This window comes from Myodes glareolus, chromosome 3 (assembly GCF_982192425.1).
Source record: "Myodes glareolus chromosome 3, mMyoGla1.1, whole genome shotgun sequence".
Taxonomy (NCBI): Eukaryota; Metazoa; Chordata; class Mammalia; order Rodentia; family Cricetidae; genus Myodes; species Myodes glareolus.
Window position 1 is genome coordinate 78,931,117 of NC_142028.1, and position 22,320 is coordinate 78,953,436.

Genomic DNA, 22,320 nt, shown 5'->3' on the forward strand with positions numbered 1-22,320 from the left:
CCTGCAATCCCAACACCCCAGAGGCTGAGGCAGGAAGATCTCAAGTCCAGAGTTGACCTGGGTGACATATCATGATCCCAATCAGCCTGAAGTATCTGTGATAACTTGTTGTAAAAATTAAATTAAAATAATAACTAGGGTCTCTTTACTTCTCTCAGATGAGAATTTTGTCTTCTCTACCAAGCAGAGAGTTCATTTTTTTCAGATGTCCTAATATATTTGCAGTCTCTTCTCTGACTCCAGTGTCTCTCACTCTTCTGCTGGCCAGCCAGCCTCCCTCTTTCCTTTTGTCATATATGCTGATTCCTCACAGCAACCACCCATTCAGTGGTTCAGTTAGTCAAATTGTTAGAAAAATGATGTCAGATGAGTCTAATTTTTCATTCAATCCAGTCAAACATCCATCTAAATATCCACCATTCTCCTCTATAGCCATTAAAGACCCACCCACTCATTCGCTCACCCATCTATCTATCCTGTCCACCCATCCACTTACCCACCCTATCCATTCACCCACCCATCCACCTACCTAGCATCCATATATCCATTCATTGATGCCCCCATCCGAACATTCATCCAAATAGGTACCCTGGTACTTTGCACAAGGCAATTTGTACTTTGTCTCCCTTTAAAGGGGAGAAGAGGTCCAGATGCTATATTTGCTCAATTTCTATGACCCTGCCTAGCATGGTGATGGCTTTTTTCTTGTCTCTTACTAGAACCTCCCTTTTGTATTCCACTTCTACTGCATGCATTGTTTCAGACCATTTCCTCTTCCTGAATGCTCTTCTCCACACCCTGAGCTGCTGGTGATCTTTTAATTCTTTAGAACCCTTAGCTCAAATGTCAGTCTTGTGACACTGTCTCCTCCACATCTTTTTCCAGCTGAATTAATAGCTCCCATCTCTGTACTCCAACAACAATTTACACATCTCTCTAGCATAGCTCTCTCCACACTGAATTTTAATTAATTGCTCGCTTGTCTGTCTCACATGCCGGAGGAAGCATGCTTAACCCATCAGTGTTTCTCTGGCTTGTGGCACAAAGTCAGACATTCATCCGTATGTGTACTGTCAATCATTTCTCATTTGTAATCCACGTATGTAACCTAGAATTTATTATCTAGCCACTGTTTATCATTTCTTAACTATTTATTAATTAGCTATTAATTACCTTGTATCTACCAATCATTTATCGTTTATTGACTCAGCTTCTATGTTTATTGCTTGTCAATCATTTGTCATCTATTATCCATCCCCTAATTTGTAGAATGAATAATCAGATCATGATTATGAGTGCATGGCCTTTGCCCCTCACCACTGTGGTCCCCATTTGCCTATTCATGTTTTTTTCATCTTTGGAAACCTAGCTCAGGAACTCACTTCCTAAGATCCTTCTTGAATTTTCTACCGCTGTTGAAATGCCCCATTTCTTGTTATTGTCCCAGGGATTCTTTTTGAAGGGAAGATAGTGAGAAAGAGTGAGAATAAGTAGAGACTGACAGGTACCTCTCCTTCTCATTCACCTTTCCTTGAGCACCAACATATCTATATGTCCTTATGTAGGACTCTCATCAGCCTGGATGCTTGATTCTTGGGATCCAGTCCCAGCCCACACCCTAGGTGACCTAGCCAGGTTAAAAGGAGGAACCTCCAGAGGCTAGAAGACAGGCTGCTACTTGCTAGGATATGAGAGACATGTTCACCTAAAGAACTGCCCAGGAGAATGGGCTAGGGGACTTATGCAAATAAGAAGCAAATTGAGCACAAACATTATGCAAATATATATGTGGTTCTCTTGATTGCTCATTCAGTGGGAGGTGGGTCTGGTAAGCCTCTTGCTGAGGTCACTGGTGGCACAGTGAACAGGACCATCCTCCACCCATTTCAACCCTCAGCTTCCCAAGTTCCATTTTGACTGCAGTTAGAGCTACCGTTTCTGCAGTCAGTGTGTGGTACAGGGTTCCTGCCACTTCTGTTTAGTAATGTGCTGCCTCCTGCGTGCAAGCAGGGTTAGAGAAGCCGAGGCAAGTCCCTCAGCCCTAGACCCTGTGAGCCTGCACACAAGAAGAGAAAGTAATCCTTCTCCATACTGCCTCAGCAGGGTCCATTTGAAGTTAGGGAAGGCTGAAGAAGATCTGCTTGCCTCTGTCTCCCGAGTGCTGGGATTAATGGTGTGTATTTACCACTACCCAGCTCCTCATGACTTCTTAATAAAGACTGAAAACTGGTTGCTCCTGGATGGTTAACAACTTGCAGGGTGAAGGGAGCTGGAATTACTTCTGGTCTATCCAGCCATTTCACCAACCCACCTATGTATCTATTCCATACATATCCATGTATCTCATCCATCTGTCTTCTCATCCACATATTCACCTGTCCACCCACCCATCCATCCATCTGTCCATTCATCCGTCTGACCATTAATATATCCATCCATCCATCCATCCATCCATCCATCCATCCATCTACCCATCCATCCATTCACATGTTCATCTATATATCCATCTCTCATATGTTCAGATTTGGCTTATAACTTAGTCCATATCAGGCAGTGGTTGTTGTCTCATAGCACTTTGCTGCTCTGATCACATTATGTCATATATGGAAGCAACTGAACTCGGCATAGACCCTGGACTCAGTGATCACAGGACTGTTCTGTGGTGCGGGAGAATTGTCTGTATTCTGTCAATCGTGTATTTTAATAAAACACTGATTGGCCAGGCAGGAAGTATAGATGGGTCAACCAGACAGGAAGTAGAGGTGGGGCGATGAGAACAGGAATATTCTGGAAAGCAGGAAGCTCCCTCTGCCATTTCTGCCCAGACCACCGAGGAAGCAGCATGTGAGCTGACAGCTGAAAAAGGTACCAAGCCATATGGCTAACATAGATCAGAATAATGGGTTAAGATAAGTCATAAGAACTAATAAGTAGCCTGACCTAATGGACCAATCAGCTTTATAACTTATAGAGATCTCTGTGTGATTGATTTTCTCTGAGACTTGCCGGTTGTGGGGTACTGGGTGGGAGCAGATACCCCAGCAAGCTGGCCCCTCATGTTACAGTTCTGCACCCAACATATAAACTCACCAACTACTCCATCTTATCCCTGCTTGATTCTGAAAATGTTCAGCTCAGTTTAGCCAACCTTTCCTTCACCTCCATTTTCTTCTTCCCATCCAAGGTAGGGTCTCATTGTGTTGCACAGGTTAGACTTGAACTCATGCCATATGCCCCTAGCCAGACTTAATCAATCTTTTCTGAGAATCAACTTTGTATCAGGTTGTTGCTAAGCACAGTGAGGGGCGAGAACTTGCGCCCTGACAGCTCACCCTGGGATCCAGAGGTATTGGCTGGGTTCTGTTCCCACCTGGGTATTGGGATAGTCTTCTGAGAGAGGCAAAGTGAAATCTGGGGACACTCTTGGCTGAGGGAAGAGATTGTAGAAACAGCATGGAATGGGGTGAGGGTGGGGAAGCTGCAGAGTAGATTCCCTCAGCTACGGCATCCTGTGTGCGACACACGCAACAGAAGATGCATGGGCCCGCAGTGCTGTTCAGGCATAGGTCCACTGTCATCCCTTCTCCCAGGCTGGCGCAGAGGCACGGGTAAATGAACAAGGATGAGACTCATTTGAACTTGGGCTTCAGACCAGACACTGTATTTTCTCTGTGAACAGGCACTTTAGTGCCCCAGGAGAAAAACAATGGGTTACCTTTTTCTCAGGGCTGACCTGAGGGGAGAAGTCCTTGGATTTTTCAGATTTTGTTGAATTTTGAATGGACACCTGTGGAGGTACCTGAGGAGTTTGAGACTCAGCCTATATGGAGATTTGGAGTAGACAGGACACTAGGGCTGGGGTTGGGAGAGACTGAGGAGATGAGTCTTGAGAAGATGGGCATATCTATCCATCTTGACATGTCATTTCCTGGAGCACCTCAAGAGTTTCTGCTCATGTGATTGCAATCATTGACCCATGGCCTATGGCTCCAGAGGAAAGAAACTCAGAGACAAAGGGAGGAATGAGCCTTGAACTTCGGGGTTTGCAGTCCATAGCCAAATCCCTAACTTGACTAAACTATTGTGTTTATTCAATAGAATTTAAAAAACATATTATTATTTAGAAAAAGATTGTTTTTCTTGCGGGCGGGGCGGGGGAGCTTTAGTCATTTCTGCTAAAATTTCTACTTTCTCCTCTGAGCCAGGAAGCAGGTCCGAGTGTAAGTGAGTCAGTTACCCCTGGCTCTATCTAGAGTCTTGGGTATGTATTTGATTAAGGGGACAATTGCTTGTCTTGAGGAGTGAGGGCTTCTAGCTAGCAGGTCTGCCTCCCCCTGGCAAACCTAAGGTGCTCTGGGAGTATTCTCTAAGCCTGTTCCAGTGTTGGACCTCTTGCTTTTTGTCTTGTTTTTTCTTACATAGAGGGACAGACTAAAGGCCAGTCAGAATGGGATGGGATGGAGGAGGCCTGACTGGAAACAACTTCTGTGATGGCCTGTGCTCTCTCTCCCTAGTGACTGCTTCTTTAAAAGCCTGGGGCTGACAGGATCGTAGTCACTCTGGGCCAGAGCCCTTGGGCTCTGCAGTTCTAGATGGCTGCAGGGCCAAGCCTTCACTTTAGCCTTGCAAGGGAAGACACCCACACCCTGCAAACCTCCTCCAGGCCATGCAGGAAGCCAGGGATGGCACACAGAAGCTGAATTCTGACCCTTGGCATTAAGTTCAGTTTCTTGGCTGATTTGTCCAGAAGCCCGAGGAACAAATGGAGGAGGAAAAGGAGGTTGGGCCCCTGGGCAGCTCTTAGGAGCTGTGTTATGTTCACACTTGACAATGGTTTCTCTCTCACCCCCCAGCTTCCGTCTGGGCTGTTAGTGTAGACAGTGCCTTCGTCTACCCCATTCACTATGGTTCTGCTGACCGTCCAGAAGGATGGCTGAGTTTGAGTGGGAACAGAGGGCCGCTCTGAGCATCTTTAAGACCTGTCAATTTACCAGGAGGATCAGGAGCATTTTCTTTAGGCCAGTTCCGGAAACCTGCCTGGTACCTCGCTGAGATACTTGCATCTGTAGTCATGGACAACATGGAGAATCCTGAGAGCTTTTCTGGGGTGAAAACCTGAGGGTGGCAGGGCGAGTTCTGCTGGAGTCCTTCTGTCTTCTCCTGATAAGTCAGCCAAGGCCACTGAGGCCCTTCTAAAAGGTAACAGATGGATCATGGGGAGGGGGCAGCAAATCCCCCTATCATGAGCAGGATCTCACAGTATGTAAATAGCAGCAAGCCCTGATAGAGACACTGCCCTGGGGCTGCCCACCTCCTGTGTGCCAGCCACCTCCTTCCACAGCAGGACTCTGTCTGACTCCTTGGAATTGCCAATCACTTCATCCCAGGCATCCTCACCCAGGGACATCCAGGATGTAGCAAAGTAGGTGGGGCTGGCTAGATGACTATAGTGGCCTGGATCACTGAGAACACCTGTGTGGGGTGTGCCTGTGGCATCGGTTGGGGGGCATTCCTCGGGACATGTCAGCATCTCTGGTTCTGTGTGTAAAGGGCATGAGGTCTGGTTCAAATCCCAGCCCAGCCATTTGTTTGCTAGCTGCGTGATTTTAGGCAATGGACTCTACTTCTGCGTGGCTCGGTTTCTCCGTGTGTGCAGTGGACAGAAAGGGCAACGAACATGACAAGTTGAGAAGGCTGGCGTCTAGCATGAGTTAAGAAATGTTGACTCTTGCCTGTTCAAGAGCACAGGGTGCTTTCTAGCGGCTTATTTTATGCATTGGCGGGGGTAGTACAGGTCACAAGGGTTCTCTGCCTTCCCTGTATTTCTGGAAAGACCTGCATCTGAAGAGGGCCAAGTGTGGGAGCAGTAGACCTAAGACCGCCGTCTCAAGCTTGAGCATCCAGGGAGACCGGGGCTCTCAAGCTTATGTAACTTTCCTTTTAGTAACCGCACATCTCCACAGATCAGTTTTCCTGTCTGTGAAATGGTAACAATTTTTTTCTCATAAGAAATGAGAATTACACGGGAGACCATCAGCTTGGGCTCACTATGTGCCAGCAGGGTAATTTCTAAGGCCTGGCAAACAAGTAGTGTGTCTTCTGCGTGTGCTGGCAGACCCAGCGCTCCCCCGATCCAGTGCACAGGCAGAGAGAACGAGTCAGTACAATGAGAGGATGGCTGTACTCATCGGAACAGCTCCCAGCAGCAGAGATATGGAAACAATATGAGTCTGTCTGCAGATGAAACACACACACACACACACACACACACGCACACACTTGAAAAAGAAGGAAAGCCTGTCATTTGTGACAATGTGGGCAAACCTGGAGGACGTCATGCTAACAAAACATGCCAGGCACAGAAAGGCAAGTTCGTCAAGACCTTAGTTGCCGGGAAAACTCAGGAAAGTTAACTCAGAGGCTGGGAGGCAGGTATTGGGCAGAGAGTATCAGGTTTCCAGAGTGTAGTACAAATAGGCTCTGGACTGCTCAAAACTACATGGTGACCATGGCTAGTTACATCACAGGACATAAAATTGGCATTTTCACAAATGGTAACTCTTACACGTTCTCACAAATGGTAACTCTGAGACATGTATATGTTAATTGGTTTGATTGTGGCAATTTTTTTTGCAATGTATATATTTTAAACATCTGTGTACTGTGAATATTTGTATTAAAAATTTCAACAAATACTGTTCTCTTAAATGAAAAGTGTGCTTGACAGAACCGGAAATGTTGGGCAGCTTCCCTTTGGCTGGGGTTCTGGCTTGGAGGGTCGTCCATAGCACCCATGTCGGGATCTCTACCGATTCAATATTTTTTTTTCTTTTGTGAGCGTCACCATGCAGGGCACATGCTGTCACGGTCTCCACTTTCAAGGGGGAAACTAAGGCATCTAACAAGGTCAAGTGGGTTCCCAGAAAGCTTCTGGGAAGGTTTTGCAGCCCCTCACCAGCCAGGCTGAGGTGGAGGCTCCTGAGTGTGGGGGGCCTCTGAGCTTATGCAAATGGATGAGTGCTAATCGCTTCGCTAATGGGAAACACACGGGGAGATAGGATCAACAGCAAAGCGGCGGCGGAAAGGACTTCCAGAAAATCCGAGCTGGGAGAAACCCCGGAGAAACCTGGGAAGCTGATAAGCACTTCAGAGGTAGGGTGCACCGTGGGCTGGTGGGCACGAAGCAGTGAGGGAGTGGGGTCGGGAGTGTTGCCGAGGCCGCAGCGACCGGCTACCCAAGTACAACTGACCTATGTCCAGGGACTTCTTAGAGAGCAGTATTTCTCTCTCTGAGCCAGGCCGCTTGCCCAGCAGCCTGGATGCATGCCTCCTTTTTGCTTGGCCCCATGCTGGGCTCCCGTGTTATGCAAACATGTCCGAACCCCGATTTCTGAGAAAATACTTCAGCCAGGGTGAGCACTTAGACTCCGGAGCCAGACTGTCGGTGTTCAATTCTCATTTCTGCCACTTACTAGTTGTGTGCCCTCAGGCATAGTACGCAACCTTTCTGTGTTGCAGCTTCCTCATTTATGAACCTAGATGTCGTAAGATGATATTGATGATGCAGTGAGGATCGAATGAGCAAATCCATGCAATGCAATTGGAAAAATGGCTATGATGTCACCAAATCTGGTTACAAGATAAAAGTTATTTTAGAAAGATAAAATTTGACCAAGGCTTTCTGCCATTTAAATCTTTTTTTAAAAAAATATTTATTTATTATGTATACAATATTCTGTCTGTGTGTATGCCTACAGGCTAGAAGAGGGCACCAGACCTCATTACAGATGGTTGTGAACCACCATGTGGTTGCTGGGAATTGAACTCAGGACCTTTGGAAGAACAGGCAGTGCTCTTAACCGCTGAGCCATCTCTCCAGCCCCAACCACTTAAATCTTTTACAGAGTGTCCCATTGCCCTCAGGTGTGAGGGCTTTTTTAGCCCTGAGGGCTCCGTCTGGCCCTTGCTCCTCTTCTATTTTGTCCCTGTCTGGTCTCTATTCTCCTGCCATCCCAACTTACCTGGGTGTTTTTTAAAACTGTGTCCTCCTTTTACCTCTGGGCATGTGTGCTTGCTGTCTGCTTAGTTTGAAATTTCCTCCTTCAAAGACCCCACCTGCCCACTTTCACGTGCTCAGCTATTAGAAATAGTGCTTCATTCTGATGCTCATCAGATTTGGATGGCCATATCTGTGTCTCCAGGGGCCCCCATGTCCCACTATTGTACCGTGATTTCTAGGGTCTGTCTCTCCACTGGACTGGGTCATCTCTCTGTTCTTGACTCATAGAGCAAGTCTGGACTCAGAAAAGGCCTGACAAGTATTTGTTAAATGAATTTAGAGAAGCTACAGATAAGTACCTCAGGCTACCGTTCCTATCCTGAGATTCCACCCTGGTTGTTCAGGAGAAGCTGGTGAGCTGTGTGACTTTGCACAAATTGCACTGTCAGTCTGGTCTTCAATGTATTCCCTGACAAATTTTAATGGACTCTTGAACATGAAATGCAATAATGATTTATTGTGCTTAGAATGTCTCAGGACTACTGGTCATGTACTTCCGCATCTCTAATATCCATACCTGGAGCTCCTGACCGTGCATTCTTCCATCTCTGACCAGAGGAAGCAGGCAGGTGTGAAACCTACTTCGAGAGGCCTCACCCTTTCATTGCCTCTGCAAGGAAAAGCCTCCTGGAAATCTGATGTAGAAAAGGGAGACGTCTACTCATCTGCTCTGCAAGTCCCAGTGGTGCCAAGTCCCTCTTCCAGCATGTACACTCTTGCACGTAGTTTGATAGATTGTGAAGTTTTGTTGCTTTGTCTCTGGGATCTGACTGTATTTAATCGTATGACTAAAGCTTTGCTGTGTGGCCAAGTAGCGGCATCTATTCACTCACTCACTCAATAAATGATTCGCATTTTGGTGACCACCTACTAAGTGGCTGAAATTACTAATACCAAGATAAATGTGTTGATTCATGTGTGCCTTCAAATTGTTTTTATCTTGGAGGGATGGGCAGACATGGAAACAAGCAAAGGAGGATCATGGGGATCATGATGGGGTCGGGGGTGTGGTAGCACCGATGTGGACACCCAGCAGCTACCAATCCTTTTCTCTATCGAGAGCTAGGTATTCTGTAAGTATCATGCCATTAGCCTTTTCAGAATCCTGGAGGCATAAAGATGATGCTCAAATGAATTAGCTTCCTGCTATAGCTTTGATATTAGCACAGATTTCTTGGACTAGAGCAGGGCTTCTTAAACTTTCTCTACCTGCTCTTCTTCTTCATGAGAAACTTTTACTTAATCCCAGGTATATAGCCAGATAAAATAACATATACAACTCAAACATTTATGATAGGAAATTATAAAGACATATATTTTAACTATTACCATTTATTAAGGGTGAAAGTGAATTTGTATACTAATGAGGTGGATGGACTTATTTATTTTACATAAAGAATTACATCTTGGTTAAATAAAGATGGAAGTGGGAGAAGAAGCGCAAAAAGAGAAAGGGATGGAGGTGGGCTAATCAAAACTGAAGCTGTATAAAAACTCACTGCTTTGTAAGCTAATTAAAAAAGTGCAAGTAAAAAGCAAAGAAAGAGCTTGAATGGAAAATGCTTCCTTCAGAACATAAATTATTAAATGAAAACTCAGTGTCAGGTATGAGATATTTCTTTCTAAAGTTATTGGTCAGGGAGGACCCCCAAACAACACATCTTGGTTGCCCACTCTAGCTAGATGATAAGAGTCTATTGTTAAGGACAATTCACACTTTGGTTGCAGGGACTTAGAGGAATTAAGCTGGAACTCACCTTGGAGACCTCTTCGCTATTGGCTAGCTTTCACAGTGCAGGAAGGAGTTATGCAGGACACTGGCAGGGATGAGGAGACATAAGTTCGTTGTCCCAGTGGTGGGCTTTGCATACTATAATGCTGACCTGTCAGGCAAGTAAGTACCTATTGGTGTAATAATGGCATGGCTGTTAAAGGGGTAACCAGTTGCTTTCAGCTTGGATTTGAAATGTGTTCCAAAGGAGAAAATTTATGCCTGATAACTTGCCAAAAGAACATGACTGAGGAGGTCATAGGCTCTAGAAGGAACAAAACTATTGTTTTGTTAAATGTACATATCTAACTGCCTTCTAAATGCTCATGTTTATATAAATAGATTAGTGCTCTTCTCAGCATTGGCCACAGAAACTTCTTTGCAATGGGCATTTGATGCAGAGACTCATAGATGGTCATCATGCTGGGAAGAAGTGATTGTTGAGTGCCCAGTCCTACATGGGACACTTACATTACCCATCCTCTCAAGGCATCGGAACATAATGGAAGACGAGGGCAGGAAGAGTGTGTGAGCTGGAGGTGGAGAGGAGTGTTATGAAATGCTGTCTTCTGGACACCACAGCACTGCTGCATTTATGAACACTCAGCAGCTATGCTTACTTGCACAAGATCAAGCCAGGCAACATTCAGCATGGAGGGGAGAGATGCTCCTGAGAGTCTACCTCTGGCACAGGAGCTGTTGGAATAAGGAATCTCATTTTTCTCTGGCAGTTGGGCTGCTGTAGTTTGTCTGTGCCTCAGTGAATGACCCACAACAATATGTATGTGGGCAGCACTAATCAAACTCAGTGGGCTAGAGATAAAATAAGGGTATGGAGGTGGGAGGGAAAAAGAAAATATTGGAAAGGGGATCAGGCTATTTAGAGGGGAGATAAGAGCTGGAATATTTTAAAAAATAATTAAATTTTGGGCAGGGGAAATGGCTAAGTCAGTAAAGTGCTTGCCCTATGAGAATAAGAACATGAGTTTAATCCCCAGCTCCTATGTAAGAAGCTGGGTGTGGTGGTACAAGCTTATAATCCCAAAGCTGGGAGGCAGGATCAGGCATATCCCGGGGGCTTGTTGACCAGATAGCTTAGTCTAATTGGTGAGCCCCAGTCTCAGTAAGAGACAAGATGGGTAGTGCCTGAGGAAGGACAATACCTAAGGTTGTCTTGTGGCCCACACATGCACACACACGCACACATATACATGTATACATACACACGCACACACATGCACATACACACATTAAAACTAAAGAAAGAAAAACAATTAAAGCTTAGCCGAATATTTTATCATATAGGACGAAGACCTTCTCCAGTGTTTTTCAGAGTTGACTAATATTTCGATTTTATAATTGTCAATGCTGAGAATGTTTTTTTGCATAAATACATAACATGAAACAGCAGAAGTATGTTTTGGACCATTTCAGAGGTTGTTGGAAATTATGTCCTAATCCCAAGCTGAATTTATCTAGCAATTTTACAAAATGAAATCCAAGCCAGCAATAGAAATAATTAAACTTCTTAAAAATTATATTTACTCTTTACTGTAAACCTGGATCTGTGCTCTCTCCTTCTGCCATGAGGGTTCTAGAAGTCAAACTCAGCTCCTCTGGCTTGGCAGCAACTTTTACCCATGGAACCATCTCACTTGCTTGAAAACAGCATTTTAAAAATGTAAGTATTCTAAACACTATACAATCCAAAGATATACTAGTCTGATACTTACATGTTAAAAAATGATGATAGGAAAATGTCATAAGTCTTTGTTTTTCATGTATAACCACTGTGTCTATAAAAGCAAAAGGAAATGTGTATATACAATACAAACTCTGTAGTTCACATCCTATGGTCATTTCTGCTCTGAGCTGAGGTGTTGCAGACAGCACTGGTTGGCATTGCTTGGTGTCGGAGCATGTGCAGTGCACGTGTGCATATAGTGAGTCAAGGCTGCAGCAAAGTCGCATGATGTAGCATGATCAGCACTGCTGGAAACATCAGAATTCATCACTTGTGTGAGTTTGAATTAATTGTTGGTTGTGGATTCAGAAACCTTAAATGTTGCCAAAAATTTCACAACCTCAGCCTTGAGTTATACGACCCATATAAGGTTGTGTTTTGCAGTTCTGGAGCTGCAGTCTAGATCAGAACAAGTTTACCACCTTAACAGTCCTCGGGGTCAGAGTCTACAACACATCTCACCAGATTAGGATCCTGTTGGCAAGGGCTGCTGGAGGGAGCCTTTTAAAGCTCCTAGTGGCCACCTGTGTCCTCTTCTCATGGGCCCTGCACACTCCAGTCCCTGCCTCTGCCATCCCTACGCTCACTGTAATCTTTCTGCTCCCTCTCCTGGAGCCCTTATGATGATACTGGATCTGCCTTGATGTCCCAGGATCATCTCCCCATCTCAATGTCCTTAGCATAATCACATCTGCAAGACCCCACTGGTCATACCCTGGCTTCAGGAGGAAGGGCCTAGGCATCCCGAGTTGTGGGGGCAGGGCGGGGGGGAGGTCTACGTAACTTATAGATGAAAGCATTAGGGCTCAGGAGGATGGAGGAACATGCTCAAATCATCAACCAGAAATGGGTGAATTTAGTCCTTCTTGAGCTCAGCCCCAAAGTTCTAACCCTGAAACCAGAAGGCTGTGTATGTGTGTGTGTGTGTTGGGCATGGAAGATGGTTGTGGGTGAACCTTGAACCAGGGTTTGAAGGTGTGTCTTGAGGACTGGTTCAAGCAAAAGCATGGTGAAGAGTGGCTTAACACCTGCTTGGGTGAGAGGTTGCTAGGACAGACTGGTGTACAAAGCCAGATGAGATGGGACAGCTAGGCAGGATTCCGCTCCAGTAGCATGGATGGCAGTCAGCGTGACCTAAGCTCATCTTTAAAGGGTAGAAGATGCTGGACAATTGAAGCTGTGGATCTTGCTCCAAACCCCTTTCCTTGTTCCCAGGCCTGGGAAACGGTGGGTCAGCTCTTCTGCCAGCCTCTGGCCACCTGGCCCGGGCCCATCCATTTCCCAGTAGGAACAGAGTTGGAAGACCAGCCCCTCCCCCACCCCCAGGACAGCGACGGTCTCCAAATATCTGTCTGTTGAAATAATGTTCTCTGGGCGCTGGCCTCCCCCTCCCTCACATTCCTGGGCGAGCCCGCCTGTTTGGCTTGCTCGGACAAATATTGACTTTCTCTGTCCTTCTCGCTCTGGGTCTGTTTAAAAGGCATCAATCTTTGCCGGGGTGTGCACTCCCTCTCTGTAACCTGTGGCCTCTGTGGGCCCATCTGGGCAGGGAGTGGTAGGGGAGGGGCCATGGGCTCTGGGGAGACCTGCAAGGCAGAAGATTCCATCTGTAGCTTTCCATGCTCTCCTGTAAAGGTTCCACGTGCCTCCTGCCCTGGCACACACTGCTGACCTTTCACGAAGATTGCCTTAGACTTTAGAAAACCCAGAAAAGACAGTCATATGCTTCCATAGCAACCTCTGTCCATTCAGGTTCTGCCTCTAAAAATGTATTCCTGTGTCAGGCGTGTTCAGTTACTGGAGACATTGGCTGGACGGTCACTTGAGCCTTGGAGCTTGAAGTCAGCCTAGGCAACATGCTGAAACTGTCTCAAAAGGGGAAAAATTGACTATTCAACCACTTTTTGGCCTTCACTGCTGTCAGCTGAGGCCAGTTGTTTCTTCTCATGCTGGGATTATTAGGGAGTTCAACCTGAGTTCTGTCAATCTGTCGTCAGCTTTGGAGCAGAGTGATTCTGGAAAGGTTGGCCACACTTGCTGCCTTACCCTCTTCTGCTAGCCTTGGTTTGCTCATTAGGCCAGCCTGGATCCTCTTCATCAGCATCCTTCTGCTTTCCTGGTTTACCTTTTTACCAACACATATGTGCATGCGTGCGTATACACCCACACACACACTCAGACTGTCTTTGACTTTTGTGGAGGAGGGAAGGGTGAAGAACGGAAGAATTATAAAATGATCAAATCAATACTCCTTTGCCCTTTTTCTAGAGTTAGTAATCCTTAATATAATTTGCCTTTTCTTTCCTTTCCTTCCTTTTCTCTCCCCAGTACCTCTCTCTCCCTCCCTCCCTCCCTCTCTCCCTCTCCCTTCCTCCCTCCCTCCCTCCCTCTCCCTCCCTCCCTCCCTCCCTCTCTCTCTCTCTTCTCTCTCTCTCTCTCTCTCTCTCTCTCTCTCTCCCCCTCCTTCTCTATCTCTTTGTCCTATCTCCCAACTATGGCACATGTCTCTTGACAAAAAGCATGCTTCTCCTTTACCACGACACAGTGATTGTCCAAAAATTATAACTCTGATATTATGCAATCATCTATTATATATCCTTCAAAATTTTCAATTTATGAAATAATACCTTTTAGAACCATCCATTCTAGTTGCCTTGCCTCTTTAGTTTCCTTTAATCGCGAACACTCTCCCAGCTTTTGTTTGTGTTTTCTAGTTTTTTCCTGACAGTGGCAATTGTGAGGAGCCTAGCTCGGTTATTTAACAAAACATCTCTGGAAACGAACTTGCAAGCTTCCTGGAGAACAGACTGATACTGACCGCTGGCAGAGCTACCCTCCGACTCTGGCATCTGTTTTTCTAGATAATTTCTTCTAGCACCCCACCCCCAAGCTTTCTCTGGCTTTCATTAGTGCTGGACCTGCCTCTGACCCTGTCTAGTCTCATGTTCTGGAGGGCGGGAATCCTGCTCTGGCATCAAGGGACTGAGTCAGAGGAGTCAGGACAGCGACATGTCGTCTAGAATGGCTCCTCAGCTAACTGTGGACCTGCACCTGCCGAGGCTCTGAGGCTGTGGTGCAGCTTAGTCAGCTGGAACAGCAGAGCCTCTCCTGAGACCTGTCTGATGAGGCAGAGCAACGGAAACTGCCCTCACAGAAGGTACTGTGTGTGTGTGTACATGTGCTTCTGTCCATGTTTGTTGTATGTTCCTGTATCCTCCCCCCCCCCCCACATTTCTTCTTGTGCTTAAGCTCCGATCTCTGTCTGTCAGACTCCTCCTGTTCCTGACAGTTCCCTGGAGACTTTTTTTGGAGTCCCTGGGGCCAACTGGTTGGAAGAACTCCATAGACATCCAAGATATGGACTGCGTGGGTTAGCTCTAAGGGAAGGTGTCACAGCAGCATGGCATGTGGCTTTGCAGGCAGGTGGATCATACCCTGCTTCTTTCTTCTGTGTGGTTCTGGGTAAGGGGGGGGGTTGACCTCTTTGAATCCAGTTTCTTTTATTTTTTTTCATTTTTAAAATTTTATTTATCTGCTTACCTATCTATTTATCTTTACATTTTAAATTTCTTTTTTAAAACAATCTTTTCTCATTTTACATACCAATCCCAGTTCCCTCTTCCTCACCTTTCCCTGCTCCCCCCACCTTCTATCCACCTCACCTCCCATTCACTCCTCAGAGAGGGTAAGGCTCTCTGAGGAAACAAAGTCTGGCACATTACTTTGAGGCAGGACCAAGGCCCTCCCCCCTATATCTGGTCTGAGCAAGGCATCCCTCCAAAGAGAATAGGCTCCAAAAAGCCAGTTCAAGCACTAGGGATAAATCCTGGTCCCACTCACTGCCAGTGGCCCTATAGACTGCCCCAGCCATACAACTGTCACCCACACTCAGAGGACCTAATTTGGGTCTATGCTGGTTCCCCTGCTGTCAGTCTGGAGTCAATGAGCTCCCACTAGCTCAGGCCAGCTGTGTCTGTGGGTATGATCATCATGGTCTTGACCCCTTTGTTCATATTGCTCCTCCCTCTCTTCAACTGGACTCTGGGAGCTTGGCCCAGTGCTTGTTATGGATCTCTGCATCTTCTTCCATCAGTTGCTGGATGAAGTTTCTATGACAACAGTTAAGGTAGTCGTCAATCTGATTCCAGGGGAGAGCCAGTTCAGGTACCCTCTCCACTACTGCTTAGGGTCTTAGCTGCTGTCAGGTTTCTTGCTAGCCTCATAAGGGCTCCCTCAATTAAGATCTCTTTCTCTCCCTTTCTGTCCTTCCCCCATCTCGGCTATCCAGTTCCTTCATGTTCCCCTTCCCTCTTCCCTTCCCATTTGTCCTCCCCTCACTCACATGCTCCCAATTTTCTCAGGAGATCTTGTCTATTTCCCCTTCCCAGGGGGAATCCATGTATCTCTCTCTTAGGATTCTTCTTTTTACCTAGTTTCTCTGGGACTGTGGACCGTAGGCTGGCTATCCTTTGCTTTATGTCTAATATCCACTTATGAGTGAATATATATCATAATTGTCTTTCTTCTGTCTTTCTGAGTCTGGATTACTTCACTCAGTATATTTTTTTTTCTAGTTCTGTCCATTTGCCTGCAAATTTCAAGATTTTTTTTTAATCCCTGAGTAGTACTTCATTGTGTAAATGTACCACATTTTCTTTAACCATTCTTCAGTTGAGGGGCATCTAGGTTGTTTCCAGGTTCTGATTATTATGAATAATGCTGCTATGAACATAGTTGAGCAAATGTCCTTGTGGTATGATTGTGCATCGTTTGGGTATAAGTCCAAGAGTGGTATTGCTGGGTCTTGAGGTAGCTTGATTTCTAATTTTCTGATAGGTCGCCAAACTGATTTTCAAAGTGTGCACTCCCACCAGCAATGGAGGAATGGTCCCCTTACTCCACATCCTCTCCAACATAAGCTGTCATTGGTGTTTTTGATCTTAGCCATTCTGACTGGTGCCAGAGTCATTTTGATTTGCATTTCCCTGATGGTTAAGGATGTTGAGCATTTTCTTAAGTGCCTTTCTACCATTTGGGGTTTTTCTGTTGATAATTCTGTTTAGATCTGTACTCCATTTTTAATTGGATTATTTGGTATTTTGATGTCTACTTTCTTGAGTTCTTTATCTATTATAGAGATCAATCCTTTGTCCAATGTAGGGTTGGTGAAGATTTTTACTCATTCAGTTGGCTGCCATTTTGTCTTATTGACTGTGCCCTTTGCCTTACAGAAGCTTTTCCATTTCAGGAGGTCCTATTTATTTATTGTTGTTCTCAGTGGCTGTGCTATTGGTGTTATATTTAGGAAGTGGTCTCCTGTGCCCATGTGTTCAAGGCTACTTCCCATTTTCTCTTCTGTGAGGTTCAGTATAGTTGGATTTATGTTGAGGTCTTTGATCCATTTGGACTTGAGTTTTGTGCATGAGGATAGATATGAATCTATTTGCATTTTTTAACATGTTGACATCCAGTTATACCAGCACCATTTGTTGAAGATGCTTTTTCCTCCAGGGTATAATTTTAGCTTCTTTGTTAAACATCAGGTGTTCATAGGTATGGATTGATACCGGGGTCTTCGATTTGATTCCATTGATTCTCTTGTCTGTTTTTAAGCCAACACCAAGCTGTTTTCATTACTGTAGCTCTATAACAGAGCTTGATGTCAGTAATGGTGATGCCTCCAGAGGTTCCTTTATTGTACAGGATTGTTTTGAGCCCCAGTTTCCTAATTTGTCTAGGGGCTATTACTATAGTACTTCCACACATTCTTGAGAAGGCAGAATGCCCTTGGAGACCTGGCACACACTGGATGAATGCCTCATAGTACAAGAGGAGAGAAAGACAGTGTCTAAGGGCTGAGAGGCTGCCTGTCTACTACAGTGCAAGGCTCCGGGGTGATTGCCAGACAGTTGCTTCTGAGGCACACAAGGCTCCCTCCTCTTCATTCTGAGCCCATGTCTCTGCTCCACATAAATCAAGTCAGGTTTTGAAGGCAGATGTAGTGGATTAGGGCTAGGCAGAGTTTCCAAGCCTGGTCCTTGGCAGCACTTTGAAGAGAAAGATAGATGTTCAGGATGGCGGAGTAGGGGGAACAACCTAATTCACGCCAGCAGCCTCTCTGTTGGAATCATCCCACTCCATGCTTGAAGGCCACAGCAGCTTGTCTAGAGCTACTCTGAGTGTGAAGAGTGGCCCTCTGGCATCTGTAAACCCTCTGTGTAATGCACACGTGCGTATTGACTGCATTTATGTATTCTGCAATACGGACTGAACACTTTCTATGTACAAGGTGCTGGAATATGGTGGAGAGCAGGCAACAACCCTTGCAGAGCTTCAATTTTGATGAGAGAGATGCACAATGTGTCATGAGAGCATGGCAGGGTGGGTGCATTGTGCTCTGAAGTCCATTAGATGGTGGAACCCTGAAGAATATGTAGGACTTGGTTAGAAGATGTGTATACAAAGACAAGGGAGCACTCTTGGCAGAAAGTTATGTGTACAAGGGTCCTGGGGAAGGAAGAACACAAGTGCTTGGCAGGCTCTGTCACCCAAGCACCCTGCCATGTCCTCCCCATCTCATTGGATGTGTGGAAAGATCTCTCCCAGAGGACAAGGTGCTCCCATTCCGCTTTCTCCTATTTGTTCATGTGGAGTAGGAGGGGCAGAAAGAAACTGGGAGGGGAACGTTTTCCTGTCTTGAAGACCCAACAGGTCTTTTCTTGCTTCTTGGGTCCCATCATTCCGCTTTCTCAAAAGGACACTCCTTAGCTACCACTGAGGCTGGGGATCCAGAAGGTGTGGGCTGCCCCAGCCTAGTGGAAGGGTAGCATCCACGGACCGTGGCAGGTGACAGGGCATAGTGTGTGCGTTCTGTGAGCTGCCTGAGTCCGGGCTCTGTTGCCAGTTGTGCTACCCACTTCAGGCTCTGCAAGTGTGGGCAGGCTAACCTGAGCAGATTCCCTTGGCTCAGAGGACGTTTTACAAGAGCTCTGCTCCTGGTCCCTCTAATTTTAAGTCCATCCATCTCTGCTCTAGAAAAAGGGGCCATGTCCTGATCTGACCTGAGCCATCTGAGAAACTCAGCCTAACTTCTCTTCAGCTCAGCTCAGTGAAGTTCTGCTTCACACCCCCCTCCTTAGGCTATCCATTCGAATGAAACCCCAGCCCCTCCAACCTACCCCACACCTACTCCATTCAGGGAAGAACAAAGCACTTTCAGAGCACACAGGGTGCCTTCAGCTCCATTCCATTCTTTCCTCAGTTCCTCTCGAGGAAACTGAATTCCAGTCAGTTCGGTCCAACTGTGTGCCGGCTGTTTAACTCCACTGAAGAGCGCTCGGTGTGGCTCAGCTTGCACAGATTGGCTGTACTGTGGAGGTGGAACATCCAACCATGCCTACCAATGTAGTCTATCAGGTGTCGGCAGGGTTGACTCCATGAAGCTTACTTGAAGCTTCCTCACTTGGATTTATCTTAACCCTTCAATACCTCTCCTGAGAATACAGACTCTAGGGATGGTTTAGGGGTTAAGGGCATGCACTAATCTTACGGTAGAGTAAATTCCTAGCGCCTGGGTTGGGCAGTTCACAACTGCCTATAACACTGGCTCCAGGGGATTGGATGTCTTCTTCTGGACTCTGCATACACCTGTGCTTAATAAATTCACATAATCACCCTGCCCCCACACATATACACACAATTAAAAATTATGTAAATCTTTAATAATTGATTCAGAAGAGAATGTGAACTCTACAAGGGCAGCTTTATCTGTTTAAGTTATTCTGTATCGCAAGTGCACATGTAACACCTTTGCTCTCCATAGTGGATGCTCACTATATACTTATGAACTGGCGTGTTGAACAAAACCTTCCTACTTCAACCAGCCTGGTGAAGGCTTGCTTTGTTCTCCCTTCCTTTGGGTATCCACCCTAATCTAATAACCCCAGTTTCTGTGACCTACTCCATACTTACTCCACCCAACTCTACCTCAGTTTGATTGAATCTTAAAGTTCATTACTATCAACCGTGCGGCATGTTCAGCTCTGTGCCAGGAGTACTAGTGCTGAGAATGTTACAGTACTGGGCCGAAGCTCTCTACCCTGCTTGGCCTTACACTTAAAAGATACTTTATATGAGACAGTGGTCAGCATACTGTGGCCAAATCAGGGTAAAGGGTGGTGGCCATTGAAGAATATGATGGCCACAGAAAAAGCCTCCTCGAGATGATGCTGAGCACACATTTGAACAAAGTGAAGGAGAGAGCTCTCTGATTTTTCTAGGGCAGATATTTTCCCAGAAGAGCAAACAAGTACCAAGGCTTTGGGGACAGCAACGAGGCTGGTGTGCTCAAGGACTGGGAGGCAGGAATGTTCTAGAACAGGGTGAGATCCAAGAGACTTGTGTAAAGCTGGTCTCCCTTTGCCATTCTGTTAGCCTTGGACAGTCAGGATTGTCTTTCATACAGCTGTAGCCCTCACTTTTGGCACAGCCTGATGTACAGTAGGCATGAAACTTGTTTTTCTTCAATGAATGAATGGATTCAACTGAGCACCATGCAAATTAGTTTTAACTGAGTTAGCATAATTTCACTTGACATATTTGAATTCAGCTCATCAACAGGATGTGTTTGGGTTTCACAGCTGCTGAAGTATGATTTTTTTCCCCTAGAATTTTAGTCTCTTTGACTCCCAAGCCTCAGCGACCTCCTCTACATTAAAGTAACACTGACCTCACCTCTTCCACAGGTGTGGTGGGAGTCCACTGACAGTCTGAGTGGGAAAGATCTTTGTACGCAACAAAGACGGAGGTGATCTTCCTGTCCTTGGAGCTGCAAGGCCACATCTGTTCCTGACATTCCACATATCTGTGGCTCTCTAGGAATGCTGAGGACCCAAATGTGTGCATGTACTCCCTGGTTAAAGGTATTTCCAGGGGAGCTCAGAATCCTTCCAATGGCACAGGGACCCTTACTGGCCCAGGCGTCATGTCATGACCTCCTTCCTCTGCTTCATCATCCTGCTCTCTGAGAACTGTTTATGTTCTTCTCCATCTGCAGATGACTGTGTGGCCTCAAGGGTGTCCTGCACCCCTTGATTTTTGCTTCTATCCAGGTTGTTCCTGTGACTTCTCTTTTTAAATGGTCTTGGGTAGTTACAATGAATGTACTCTGTTCTCTGTGTGCCAACACGGGGTCCTCATCTTTCCTGCCATGTCTTGCTTCAGTTCTTTGTGTTTCCTGCTCCCCTCCCCCACAACTCCCACCTCCCCCACTTCTCTGTTCTCTATCAGATTGTGTTGGTGCATGTCATTGAAAATGCACATAGTTCTGAAAAAAAATATAGGGTGTTGTTTTCTTTACGTATGTTTTTAATTTACGTAACTGGCATTTTCCTTTACTGCACCTTCTGGTTCTGATTTTTTTCTCATTTGACACATTTTTAAGGTCTGTCCATATCACACCATATTCTTCTCTGGCCTAGTCAATCACTTCTCAGTTGTATGTGCTGTAACCACGTAATGCCTCTTCTTTCCCAAACAGTGCCTCAGTAAGTGCTTCCACACCTTTCTCCCAGAGTCAGGGCATGCGTCTTTGTTAGACATCCGAACCCAAGCAGAAGAGAGTTCTAAGGGCTCTAGAAGTTCCCAGAACTCTGCCTGATTGGGTCTGGACAGCACACTTGGGGTTCAGGTGTTCAACTACAGTATTTACAGGATCATGGTCTCAGGGTCGGACCTCACCATGACAACTGAGTACCTCTGAATTTGAGTTTCTAGAGGCTCCAATGCCTGCGACTCCCTCTTATCCATGAAGATGCTGGTCCTTCAGGTCTCAGCACAGAAGTACCTCCTCCCCAAGGTCCTGTGTGTCCTTGACTCTGCTGTGTCCATGCTCTCTGCTACCCTGATCTCCCCCATGTAAGAGCTTACTCAGTGTTTCCTCTGCTCTGGGCTGAAGACTTTTCCAGGTCTTAATTCCTTTCCCCATCTCTGGAGCTCACAGAGACTTGGCTCAGTGGAAATGTCAGGGAAGCTGCTGGTCCTTCAGATTTCAGCATAGATGGACCTCCCTCCAGAGGTCCTGCCTTGGACACTGGGCACTTACTACTTTTCTTGCATATACTGGCTATCAGTTGTTACCATATTCGATCATGTTTTTTACTCTACTGCTTCACCCTAAATTTACATCCAAGATGTTTCTCCCCAACTCACTCTTCGCCTTTATCTTGGGGATGAGAGCTGATGGGCCCAGTGCGGTCAGGGCATCAAAAGCCGAAGAGCCTCACAGCTGCGCGTGTGGTTCTCTCCTGAAAGGCTGTTGGCAGCAGCCTGAGGCCCGGCCTGCGGCTGAGGTAATCCCCACCAGCGTCTGCTCCCTTCTCTTCTGCTCTCTTCTTTTCCTTCCACATGGTTTGGCAAAGGCTGAAAGGCAGAAGATTACAGGCATGCAGTACAACCCCGCAAACCAGCGTGAAACCCCATGCTTGTCTTTTTCCACTCTCTGTCTTTACTTAGTTTTTCCTTTCTCTGAGGAACTAGTTCCCAACATCTCCTGCTTCCCCAGGATCAATCAGTTGGCAGGGTGTTGTGGGAAAAAAATTTGCATTCAATCAGGCCCATGGCGACCATCACAAGCGAGGCCTATGTTCCTGTCCCCAAGCCCAGGCTCCAATCTGTTTTGAAGGCTTGGCGTTTACAAAACTCAGTGGACTAGAACCTAACTCTTAATGGCACATTTGAACAGAGTTT